Source organism: Rhinolophus sinicus, linkage group LG17 (assembly GCF_036562045.2).
Source record: "Rhinolophus sinicus isolate RSC01 linkage group LG17, ASM3656204v1, whole genome shotgun sequence".
Taxonomy (NCBI): Eukaryota; Metazoa; Chordata; class Mammalia; order Chiroptera; family Rhinolophidae; genus Rhinolophus; species Rhinolophus sinicus.
In genome coordinates this window covers 7,195,832-7,209,689 of record NC_133766.1, presented here as the reverse complement: position 1 = coordinate 7,209,689, position 13,858 = coordinate 7,195,832, and positions in this window count along the sequence as shown.

Below are 13,858 nucleotides of genomic sequence, written 5' to 3'. Positions count from 1 at the left end.
GCCTTGGGCAACTCTAGTCAACTCAAGGAGACAAAGGCAAGGACCTCGGCCTTTTCAGCGACTTGAGACAGAACCCACACACGTGCACGTGAGTGAGGATTGGCAGTGTGGCCTTAGGAAACCACCACTGGCTGCAGAGCAAACTAAGCAAGTGGTGGATTTTACCAGCCTCCTCCGAGAGCTGTAGCTACTAGACTATCAAAGTCGGCTAAACACAAACTGAAGATGAAGTGGATAAAGGTATTTCCACATCTTTATCTTTCGACACTTGTAAACATAGTTCTGCACACATATCAATTGGGTGAATGTGCAGAGACTGCATGTCATTTCTTGTATAGGCAAAGTGATTTGATCTCAGCAAAATTAATCTAAACAAATGCAGCCGACGGTAGCAGAAAGACAAAATGTCAGATTGAGAAAATGCAAGAAATTGTTTTACTCAAGACCACAGCCAGACTCAGAAGTTCCTTTGTTGCAGACATTTTTAATCCAGTACCTGCATCTGAGGGAAATGTCTTGCCCTCTCCCTTTAAACATTTTTTTGGTTCAAGTTAGCATTTTCTGTGACCTTCCCAAAGGTCACAAGGCTGCTGGTAGCCCACGGGGTTCCTTTGTGAGAATTAAGAAAAGGTTCTTCCTTCGGGCAGACTTAGCCCCAGTTAGGGAGGATGGCTGGAGAGGGGAGCAAGGACTGAACTCCAACTTCTGCTCACCTAGCAGCTGCCACTCTTGTGCAGGGCACAACTAACTCAACAGTGCGTGGCAGCTTTGTCTTTATGTGCAAACCCTGTGTGTACTACAACGGTGGCCATCCAATCCAATGTGGATGGCGTCGGGGGTCAGCTCACGTATGGACATACACAGAAACCTTCCTTCCTACTAAGCCAGATCACCTTTAAATCAGGTAGATATTACTGTGTTTCCCCCAAAATAAGACCTAACCGGAAAATAAGCACTAGCATGATTTTTCAGGATGCTCGTAATATAAAATAAGCCCTAACGCATCTTTTGGAGCAAAAATTAATATAAGACCCAGTCTTATTCTGGGGGAAATACGGTAGGGCTTATTTTATATTACAAGCATCCTGAAAAAAATTACGCTAGGGATTATTTTCCGGTTAGCTCTTGTTTGGGGGGAAACACGGTAGTAGCCAAGAATAACACACAAGACTTTGCTGAACTGTCTCACATACACTGGAAGATCGTGTCTTCAACCCTCGTTTATGAGACATTTCATTAGGAAAGTTCATATTAACACTAATAACGCTAAAGATCCTACTAGGAAGAGCTAACATATATTTAATGCTTGCTATCTGCCAGGCATTATTCTAAATGGTCAATATATCAACTCACGGAATCCTCACGACACCTCTGTAAGGTGGTTACTATTACCATCCCTGTTGTACAGATACAGGACTTCTCAGAAACACAAAAAAGTGAAGTCACCAGGTCAAGGGCACCGCCAGCTCCAGAATCTGCTGCTAACCCCTAGGATACCTGTGTAAAATGCTGGAAACATAAAAGGTGCCAGGACAGGTAGGCATGTATAGTCAAATGGAAGTCCTACCATCTCATCTGGCCCTCCCCTCCTGAGAACCATCCTGGTCATCCAGCCTGAGTCAACCTCTCCAGGCTAAGGGGTATCTTCTTCCTGAATTGAACCATCCTCTTACCATGAATCTAAACCCCCCTAGCTATCCGGGAAGTGCATTTTCTGGTTTCAAGTGAGACAGAAAACTGTTGTGAGAATTGGACTTGGTGGCAGGGACTCCAATCAACTGGGACTTAGAGGAAGCCTGGGCTGTTTGCAGAGAGGAGCCACTGGCCTCACGGCTTGGCCACCTTCAGGCTGGGCCCATTACCACCAATGATGACACTCTAACCGCCCAGTGCCCAGTGCCGCCTGAGACCCCATTCATTAATCCCGTCACTACCACCACTGCTCAGCTCAGCCCCACCTGTAAATTACCCCTAAGTCTTTGCATTTCCTGGGAATGCTCTAATGGGCTCCTTCTGTTGTCATGGCAACACAAACACAGCTCCAGGAGCCCTCTAAGTAAAAGGGTCGTGTTTGTCCTCAGAGGGTCACTGTCTCGTGGGCCATGTTGGCATTGCTGTACAGTCTCAGCTCAGCAAACCCTGGCGCTACTAACAGGAGGCACAGTGACTCAAGTGGGACTTGGGCTGGCCCAGCAGAGACTTCCTGCTGACCTGCTGTCCTCCCTCCTGCTCCATGACACCCAGGCCCCCTCACCTCTCCTGGGGCTGCAGCCCACCCGCCAAGGTTCCCTCTGTTAAAGGAAAGGGCACCTGGGTGGAGTCTGGAGGCCACTGCTCCAGTCCGGCTTGTAAGTGTACTGGCCATGTGACCTTGGGGAAGTCTTTTCACTCATTTAGAGCCGGAGACACCTAAGAGTACATTGCGTTTAAGGGTAAATCTCTCTGCCCAGCAACGCTGCCCCCCTACTGCATGGTTACCCTCCTGGAGTTTACAGTTAGTTTAGTAGAGCATTCCAGAAATGGGAAGAACTGGGGCTTCTTGAGCTCTGTCACAGAGTGACAGAGTGAGTCACATATGCCACTGAGCAGCTAGCTGCCTGGATTAATGGCTCTTCTTCAGTTCTTGACTGTTTGAGTATCTTCTCTTAGGGCGAATGACATATGCACAACGCTTTACTAAAATCTCCGGACCAATATCATGTTTGACCTGTATTCTGTCTTTATATGACTGACTTCTAGAAACTAAATGCAGAGTCCATACTTCCTTTAAAATGTATCTTTATTTATTTTGGTCTATAGTTTTAGACTCTCATACTCTTTTAAATTTTGATTCCAACAGTCACCATGCCCTGTTTCCTCTCCTCTGCCCATTTATATGGTATCTGTATGCTTGAGAAGCATATACTCTATGCTCACGTCCAAGGCCTTGAAGACATAGAACACACGCTTACTAAAAACCGCAACTGCATTTTATTCGCGTGAAGTCATACGGTACTTAGTATAACTTCTATTTGTGTCCCATGAAAAATAGCAACATTAATTCTGGTGGATTGATTTGTTTTTATTTTTTCAATGATATAACTAATGGTGTGATCTTGACCAAGTCACTTAACCTGTTTGGCAGATACTCTATAGTTTTGACAGATACTCTAGAAATAATAGTTAAATTGAACTGACAGAAGGAATTGAGCTAAATGAGGTCTACAGTTAAATCCCCAGTAAGAAAAGACCTTGCATTGGCACAGTCATTATTACTTCCTGAGAGATGTTCATACATTTGGTTTCCAGAAGCTCTTACTCTTATTCTCAAGTACAAGTCCTGCTCACTCCGGGCAACAATGCTGTGTACTACCTAATGTTTTTCTCGGCATGCTCAGTACACAGCATTGTGGTCTTGTGTGGTACGACTGTTGATAAAGGTGAGATCCAGAAGAGATAACCAAAGATTATCTGGTTCCTTGAGAACATCTTGAGAAGTTGGATGGAAAGACCCTCACGGGCCCAAAAGTCTGTTCATTTTTTACTAACCTTTCTATCTGTTCTCTAGTAAGGACTTAGAATGGAAACGAGAATTCTGAGCCTAGTGCAAGAGTCAATTGTTTCTATTCTTATTAAAATTCATTCTTCTCCCACTGCCATCTACTGTCTTTTCTTTCCTTTTCTTTTCTTTCCTTCCTTCCTTCTTTTTTCTTTCTTTCTTTCCTTCTTTCTATTTTTTTTTTTTCCTACTTTTCTTTTGGGCCAGGCCCGTTGCTCTGGAGATGAGTGTATCAACGCTAATTGAACCAACTTGTCCTGGTCGCTCGTGGGTTGTAAAAGCATTCACTAGGCACAAAGGAACAGAAGTTAGAAAATTAATTTTTAAAAAAAAAGAAAAACACTGGCAAAGGAGTTGTGGGCAAAGAGTCTAGAGTAGTCAGTCAGCTGTGCTCAGTTTCTCTTTAACTGGGGTTTTATCATTTTCTAACCAGGCTGGAATTTGCTTCGGCCTGTAGTGGAATCACCTATTGTGTTCAGCATTATCCATTGGGGTGGAGGAAGGTGTGGTTAAACTTGGTATCGAAACCTTTGTTGCATAAACGTCAGTTGGGGTGCCCTCCCACCACCACTATCAAACGGCTGCCGCCTCTGAAGCTTGTTCCTGTTTACCCATTACCTGTCTTATCATGACTGGCCCAGTTAACTACTCCCCTTCCATATACATACTCCAAAGACACCCCTCAGCAAGATTTTACCTCAGTATCCCAGATAAACAGGCCTCGCCCGCCCCCCCACCCCAGCTTCACTATCACCAGATAATCCACGAACACATTTGAAAATGGGCCCCAGTGTGTGTGGAAAGTAAAGAGAAGCCTTTGAAAATTCAGCTCTCGGGTACAATTTGGACTTGAGCACGACGACGTGCATCTGGACGTCTTGAGACTAAGGTGGCATTCATGCCGCAGTAATGCTCTGAATGCCCCTTCTGTCCACAGTATCCCAGACAGTTTCCAGATGGCAGGACCCAGACGTGGTTTTCCTTTGCGCGAGCCTCTGGAAGCCGCACAAGGACATGTGGGGCACAAAGTCTCTCCTGACCTCCCCTAGGAAACGCTGTTCCTCACAGAAGCCTCCACTGGCAGCCCAGAACCACAGCTCTATTTCCCGCCCAAGGGGCCTCGGCCTGGGGTTATGGGCAGCTCATCTCACCCCTGCCCTGCCTGAGGGGACCTTGTACCTCAGGGATAATCTCTCTCGTCCTTACCTGTCTCACAGGGAGGTTGAGAGGATTTAATGAGATAATATTTGTAAAGCTTTTCTGAGCTCCTCAGACGAATGAATGGTGCTATATAAATGCAAAACATTAATATTACAGTGATCACAGAAGCATTCATTCTAGTGAAAGGCAAGGGGGAAAGAACCCTGATTCCATTATCGTCTATTTCTGAGTGCTGATAACATTCTGAAAACTGCATCCTTTTTCCAACGGATATTCTCCACCTTATAATCCGCTCAGAGGTGAAATATTTTAGGAGAATTTTAGAAATTTCTCTTCAGTCTCTTTTGAGAAGGAAGAACATTAAATAAGCACAGTTTGCCTGCTAACAAAAGAGCTGTTTTGACCAAAATCATTCAGAAAGGCTGAGCTTTATGACTTCAAATTTAGCTGGTCCTCAGTCCCCACTGAGATAAATGGAACAGTGTTAAATCTGAAAGGGGGAAATTGGTTTGGCGAGGTTCTGATGTTGGAAGCTGGCATTCAAAGGTTACCGAACAGAGGTTGATTTTTTCCATATGACGAAATTGTTTCTTTCTAAAGAAATTATTCCAATAATTTTTCCCACACTGGAAGATGAAGTTTGTTATTTTCACAATAATGCATCCTTCCCCATTTAGAAACAATCATTGATTTTCAGAAGCCACTCAAAGTTTTTTGTTCTCATGTAGAATCAGTCCCTGAGTGGCAAAAAGAGACCTGTATAGAACTAACTCACTGAAGGCATACTCTGTGGAAATCTCAAACTGAAAATCTTCTGGGGGCCAGGCAGGCAACACAAGGGAAGGACGTAGGCTAAGCAACGATGTGACAACTACATTTGGCCTCCGGAGGGGAGGAAAACCTTTTTCCTCCTGGGTCCTTGGCTAAGGCCCTGCAAATTAGACTGACAAAAGCCAGATCGACAAGAGAAAAACAAGCTTAGATTTATTAACACATACATCAATTGCACACAATACATGGAAAGACTCAGTGATGAGTAACTTGAAGGGGGTCGTTAGAAGTTGGGGCTTATAGAGTCTCATCAAGAAAAACAAATGATTTTGTAGAGAAGTGAGAAGATGAAAGAAACAGGGTTTAGGCCTTTAGGGGGCAGCCAACGGTGGGTAGGTAAATATATGGGGGAAGCTAATGGAAGACGAGGGTTAGTTAGTCAGCTGTGTTTGTGTGGACTCTTTCTTGGTGCCCTCTAGTCTCTGATGTCCTCTAGCCTCTAAGGTTGCTCTCCCCTTCCTGATATAGGAAGTAGAGGGAGGGGGACACTTTTACAAGGGGAATTTATGTTCTGTTTCTTTGGGGCAGACCGGGAGGCCAGAAAGCTCACGTCTGTGTCTGTTTTTTTCTCAACTGCATTCAACTCAAAATGCTCCTTATGTCAGTGAGGCATATTTTAGAGAAGCATGTTCTGACCCCTTCACCTGCATATTGGGAGTGGTAGGAAGTGGAGAGGGTGTTGGGAACTGACAAACCCAGCTACCGCTTGCAGTGCAGAAACACAGTTCTGGGGTTTCTTCCAGTTTTTCAAGGAAAGCCCAAAATCAATAATTCTAAATGCCATCCCCCAATTTTAAATGTTATTCACAGATTCTCTCCTTCTTCTTCTTTTTTTTTTCTCTTCTTAACAGTGTGTAGCCAAATCAAAACATCCTGCCCCTGGGATATTATTTCCAACTTTGGATTTAAACTAATCTGAATTTTTCAGTGAAACTACAGTGGAGGGGAAAAAAAATGGATTTTTCTCTGTAAGGCCCATAGAATCTTACAATAACAAAGAAATGTAGAATTCTGACAGCTTCTCTTTCTCCACCTTGGCGAGCCTCTTCCTCCATTAAATCCTTAATTTCTCTCTCTGTGCCTCAGCTTCCTCGTTTACAAAATCGGTGTAATAAGAGCACATACCTCATCGGACATGGTGAGTAATAAATGAGAGAATGTCTATAAAATACTAGGGCCCTGGCACGTGGACGCTCAATAAGCCCTGTCCTGTATTATTGTTGGTTCGTTTTTAAACTAGCTAGACCATGGGCTGGTAATTAAGTCCACTTCCCTTCTCTCTTGTAACAAACACCATCTCAAACCCTGCTCAATTCACCTCAGTCCAACTCAAGCTGATAATATTGCGAGCTCACTAGAGACTTAAAGTGAAGAAGGTGGGACAGGCTCCTGGAAGCCAGCGCTCATGAGAACTGGGGGATGGGAAACGGTGGCAGAGCCCTCTGAGTCAATGCATCAGTCCCCCAATTTTTGCCCTCACAGTCAGTTTCTCAAGGGAAACGGGGACGTTCAGCTTCTCCAGCCATTTATTTGAAAATGGAATAGATAATTCCATTATTGGTGCTAAACTCTTGCCGAGGGGGCAGCATGGGACAGGAAAAAGCTCTGAAATGGGGCTTACTCTGGGTTTAGTTTAGCTAGGTGCTTGGGCATGTGAAAGACTTTTTCATATTTGCTTTTGCATCTCATTATAAAATGAAAGAGTTGACGTAGACAACCTCTCAGGCCTATTCAGCTTTCTTTCTTTTTTGTTGTTTTTTTGTTGTTGTTTTTTTGTTTTTGAGTAGTTCATGAAACAAATTCCTGCCCTCATGCCCTCATGTTGTTAACATTTTTGCTTTAATTTTCTGAGTCTGTGTCTTCTCTCGGTATCTTCTTCCACACGACACATTCCCTACCAATGGTAAGGCAATCCAAAATCTATTGTGGCTAATAATTCTTATCCTGAAAGAGTTTGTATCTCACTTGGAAGAATAATATTATATGCCCAACAGAGATCACAATACAAGGTGACATATGATTAAGTAGTAGAACAAGAGATGCAAAGCAATGCTTTAGGAGGTGGAAAGGGAAGCATAAATTAGACCAATAGTAATAAGGGAAAGATTGAATCGTGGGTGGATTTTCTAGAAGGAAATAACAGCCAAAGCCAAAGCTAAGAGGAAGGACGAACACTCTGAAAAGTCCAAAAAGCCTTTGCTTTTTCTCTATACTGACTGATACTTAAATTCAAAACAGTGGAGAAGAAAACGTCAAAGGGACTTAATCTCTATCGGGCCCCAGGATAAACATTTCCGGTGCCCACCAGGAAAACTCTGGAAAATTACCTGACCTAATGGGTTTCCTCAGCTTTTCCCTGTTTCTTTAGAAAGTGTGCTGCGGGACTCAAGGAACTCAGGGCAGATTTTAAAAAAAAAATCACGTCAAGAAGTAGGAATCTTCTAAGAGATGCTAAAGGAACGGGGGGATATGTGAGGATACAGAGATCTTCCCCCCGACACCCCCCCCCCTTAATTCTGTTACTCTGGACTCTCCCAAAATTGACCATGTGGTTTTATGGGTGAGTAGTTACTATGGAAATTAAGTCTAATAAAAGAATTTCAGCACTGCTGCCAGCCCTGGGTTCTGGAGTCATGAGTGTGAAATATTCTGCTTGTACTTTGTCTGTTTTGGAGGACACTTGGTGCTATGCAAGGGAACTCAGGGAACGTTTCTCTGTCTCAGAGAAAACAAATGATCCTGGGCCCTGCTTGCCATGCAGAAGACGTCCACACGCTTCTCCTCTGCGCAGACAAAGGAGCAGAGAGGCCCGAGACCCATGAGTTCCCTGGGCTTGTCACAGGCAGGATCTCTGAGGGACAGGCTCTTTCGAAATGGAATTGTATTGATTGCTGTGCAGCCAGTGAAGGAAGCGCACGGTGATGATGGAATTCAGAGCCCATCGGACATTGCTAGTTCCTGCAACGTGTGACTCCTACAACTTGGGCTGACAGGGGTGCTGAGTTTCTGTCATCGACTCTATTTTCATGGGAATTATTTGTCCGTAGAACCACGTGGCAGATCTCAGAGGGACTGACATTTAAAGGGTATCTATTTTTCTCACTGCTTTTGGAGGTGCAAACTGATGGCGTGGGTTGGGTCAGTTCGGCATCTCAGTGCTGTCTTTGACTTTTCTGATTCTCCGTTAACTGGCTCAACATGAGACTCAGTTTACAGGAACAGTATGAAGAGTTCACACTGGGTTGGAAGGTGGGGACTGACTTGAGTTCCCCTATAACCTCCGTCAGCACCTTCCACCCAACTTGTGCCACTAAAGACACTAAGGAAAAGCAGAATGCTTGCTCTGCAAATACTGCAAACTTCAAGCTGAGTCCCCTGGACCAGCTGCCTTTCAGTCTGATTGCTACCCTGAGCTCCTCTAGAAATGCAGCCGCTCTCGATACTCTTTACAAGACATTCGACAGGTGGTGTCAAAGGAGAACTCTGGTCGGAGAGGCTCTGCAGAAATTCTTCCTTTCCACCATAGCCAAGGACAACACAGACACAACTTCCAGCACTGTATGTTGGTAGATACCCACTAAACAGCAGCCAGAAGCTCCCAGAAGAATCACTCCTCCTTGAAGAATTGTTTGTTTGGCTATTAATGAGAAACAGGCAGGCGTGACAGAGAGGGGCTTTTAAAATCACTGCCCAACCTGAAACTAAGAATTTCCTCATCTGTAATACAGGTGATGCTCTCCATTGGTTAATAGCCAAGTGAAACAGGGATGTAATGGGTGAAAGTGATGGACCCTCAGGGGAGTGCTGCCCAGATGAGTAATGGGGGTGGGGTGGGGAGAGTGAGGGCAAAGACCACCTCACACAGCACCAGCAGGGAAAGTGGGAGAGCCACCGCCTCCTCCAGCCAGGCGACCCTCAGTCAGGGTCCCGCAGGGACGCAGTTATCTACATGGAGCGTCGTCCAGTGGGGCACCATTAATCATGCCAACAGCAGATGTACACTGGCATTGCCACAGACAAACAGCGAAATGGGTGTTCCTTAGCTGCCTATCATTCTGAACCAGGAAGGGAAATACCAGCTCCCTTGAGACAGGGAGATGTACTGAGCCCTGGAGGAGAATCCCACCCAAGGGCGCATTGGGCACAGAGGTGGGCCAAGAGCACCTCTGCAGGCTGGAGCCTTATCAGATATGTGGAGAAGCTTTGTCCAAACCCAGGGGAAGCATTTTTGGAGGGACCAGAGGTTCTACGCTACTCCTGCCCATGTTCTTGAGGCATCGTCCTGGCAGAGGCTAGAAAAACCCCAAGCAGACATAGTCTCTCTCATATTTTCTTACTCATCTTCTCTTTTACAAGGAGACAGAGGCCTGTGCTTCTGAGGAATTTCTGCCTTCACGTTGCAAACAACTCAGTCTGGGAATGGGGGGTTGGAGTTGACAGGACTTGTGGACATGGATGAGGAGAGGATTTGCATGTTTTTTAAAAAGGGAAAGGAAAGGCTTCTTGCGTAGTTTCCTCTTCACAGGTGACATTTACTCCTGCTCTTGGAGAACATTCTGGGAGTTTGCACTATTCGCCTGGGTGAACCTGAGGCAGGGGCGTTCCCTTCGTCTTTTCTGGGCTGGGCTGTGAAGGGCTGGCTAGGCAGGGCCAGCACTCTGGTTACCGGTTCCAGGTCACCTCTAAGGGGGTTGTGTGCTCTGGACTTCAGTTTTTAAATCTGAAAAAGAGAAGCAGTTAGACTAGATGACCTTTAATATCATTCCCAGCATTCTGGGTCGATGACTCCGTCATACCAGGTATTCATTCATTCGTGTATTCACCATTCAAGACGTGTTCTTTGAGCACCTATTGTCTGCCAAGCTTTGGAACTACAAGTGTGAACAAGTTATAGTTCTCCCGCGTACTCTGGAAAAGACAGCAGGTAAAAGACACACAGCAGCTGCCGAAAGGAAAGAGCAAAGATACTGCAGCCATCGTTATGTCCAGGGCTCCTCACCCAGGTCTCTGTGCGCAGCCATAGAGTGACCAGAGCCTGGCAAGGACTCTCTGGGCAGGTGGCCTAACCAGGATGTCTGTCAGAAGGCAGCAGGACCCCAGCAGGTTTCAGGGACAGGGTCCCCAGCTATGGGTTTGGGAGAGCTAGATGTGAACTTGAGCTACTAAGAAGGGTACCAGGGCAGGCCGCAGACCTTGGAAATCACATGCGAATCCAGCTACCACTTCTGGGATCCGGCACCGGAAAGGGGCAGGGCTCCAGGTAGAGGCCCAGCAATTGGAACGGAGGCAGAGAGTAGGGCTCAGTCTACACATGGAGGACAAATGCCTCCATCTGGGATGGAGAAGAGCTGCAGAAACTGGGGGCCAGGTTGGACCTAAGAAGAGAGGTGTGATAGCAAATGTGATAATAATATGACGCTAATAATAATTATCTGAGCTAACAATGATTGAGCACTTATAATGGCCTGAGAACCTGCTAATGATTTTATATGAATTATCTCTTATAAATCCTACAATAACTGTAATATATAGATGGGATTATCCTCATTTTGCAAGTGAGGAAACTGAGCCTTTTAGAGGTCGAATAACTTGCCCTGAACCAGTCAGGACCACTTATTTACGCTGCAGTAACAAAAGTCTTCTAAATCTCACAGCTTAAAAGAGTAGACGTTTACTTCTCATTCATGTGGACAGAAGGCTGGCAGGGATCTCTGCTTATCTTGGTCACTTAAAGTCCCAGACTAAATCAAAATTAACATGTTTCCTCAATTGTTATGGCAGGGGAACAGGAATATGGTAAATTTTGCTCTAGGTTGTAAAGCCCTCATTTCTACATCACTCCCCTTCGTCCTCATGACTGAAGCAAGTTCCATGGCCACACCTGACTCCAAAGGGGGCAGAGCGATACAAGTCTACCATGCGCCCAGTTACAGAATGGGGATGTTTATCCACAGTCCTATTCCTGGCCGCCCGGTAGCTGGGGAAACCCAAGTTTAAATCCACATTGGCTGACTCTGGAGCCCCTGTTCTAGTCTCACATTCTAATGGAAGAGAAGGTCAGCCATCTGGGACAGGCTTTTACCCCGTCATGCCCATTGTCCTGGCATGGTTTCCCTTTCCTGTCCTTTCCTTCCCTTTCCTTCCCTCCCCTTCTCTTCCCTTCCCTTCCCTTCCCTTCCCTCCCCTCCCCTTCCCTCCCCTCCCCTCCCCTCCCCCCTCCCCAGGCCTTGGTTTAGGAGACAAGCACCAGGTGATTGATGGCTCCCAGTGATGGTGGGGAGAGATGATGTAACAGCATGTTCTGAAGGAGCCATGGCTGGGAGCCTGCTCATAATAGCACTTGAAGAGCTAGTTTCTGCTGGGCTTGGAGTGCCAGGGTCTCAGGGGTCTATTAACCCCACAGCATCCCTGGGAGGGGTTCATTGCTGTTGTTATTTATACCTTTTGCTGTGTTCATCCAGCACAGAAGGTCCGCTGGGATTACGTTCCAGGGACACAGAGCCCTGGCTGCCTTCCAAGCCAGGGCTGAGGAGGGCTCTTCCTCCCCGGCCCGCTCCTAGGCTGCACCGACAAAGGGGTGAGTGGAGGCGGTACAGCCATGGAGATGCAGACGGTGCATCGCCTCAGAGAGGAGGTGGCCAGGGGGATGCGAAATCGTGGGCCTTTGATACTCGCTGCCTACAACCTAAGGGCCACCTCCTCTGTGATCGCCCCTGCCCAGTCCAGAGTGACCGACTGTCCCTTCCTCAGAACCACTGCCCTCTGACAGCCTGTCCCTCCCCCTTTGTTAGTTACTCGGTTTTAGTGTTTCTTTTTCCATATGACACGCTTTGTCTGCTCTAATTAAAGTGAGTTCCTCAGAGCATAGATTATAACTGATGCTCTGTGGGGACACTCAGAGCACCGGCCACAGGCAAGGTCAGTGTGTGCAGCCCGTGGCTCCTGCCTACTTACGCAAGCCCACCTTCTGCTGTTCCCACCTATGCTGTCACTTTACACCCCTGCCGTCTTGCCATGGCACCCCTCCTCACCTGAGCACGCACTTTCCTTCAGCCTGGAGCACCCTTCCTTCCCCTCCTGGATGCCAATCACCCATCTCAGGGAAGTAGATCCCGCCCTCCTTTGTGCTTACACTGCTCCTTGCACATATTACAGAAATAATTACAGAAATAATTATATGTCAATTACTGTTTACGTGTTTGTTTTTTCCACTAGCCTGAGAACTCCTTGAGAATAGAGACATGTCATTTATTTGTTGTCTGCTTCTGCCTTTACTTATGCCTGGCCAGGATCAGGACCAGTGGGAAGTGAAAGAGGCACTTGCCTGGGCACGAAACTTAAGAGGGTATCAACAAATTCAGTAATCAAAATAAATAATGCTTAATGCAATATTTAAAAAAATAAAAATTAATGTAAAAGAATCTAAGATGAACAAAATATCAAAATTTTAAACAAACATGGAATCGACAACAGTATCATGCCAAGTCTTATTGGAGTTTGACGCAAAAGAAAAAAACAGAAATACCGATTCTGTCTTTCTTTAAAATTTTGATATTTTTTTCCTCTCAGATTTCTAGCATTCATATTTTGCATAAAGTTTGCATAAGCATTTATTTTTAAAAGCATTTCCTCGAATGTGATAGGTGCTCGGTAAATATCCGTTGAATGAGTGGGTCAGTAAGTGACTGAGTGAGTATGTGAGTAAGTGGCAGGAGGAACTTTGCAGGTTGGACCTCTCATTTTCCAAAGTTTTGGTGTTTACCTTTAGAAGTATCCATGTGTTCTTACCAACTCCTTTTTCATTCAATTATCTTCCCTTTGGTGCAGTTCTCTGAACTCTTTCCCAAGTTTAGAGAAAAGAAAGAGAAGAAATACAACTGCCAAACTCAAGTCAGTTAAATGTGCTTTGCTCAACTAGTTATAGCACTTGCGATGGGGCCAAGATTTGAGATCCCATCTGTGTGGACCGGTTGCTCGATTTGGATGCAAAGACAAAATGCCACCCTTCCCCTCCCCAACCCTAGCCGGTCACTATGCAAACAAAAAGCCTTGGTCACTGGGGACACTGAGTAGAAAACTAGCTTATAGATCAAATCCATCTCCACTACCAGCAATCCAGAATGGACAGCCCTAAGGAAATGGTTGACATTTTTGGTTGAAATGAGTTCTTGGGTCTTTTCTGAATCATTGTTGTCATAGATAAATGCCCAAGAACTGGCCATATAGCCATGTCTGGAGTTGCTCTTGTGTCCAATCAGAGGCGTTAGTGTGGGCCAGTGGGAAAGGCACTGGGCTCAGAAAATATGAGCTTGGCTCTGGACCCGGTTC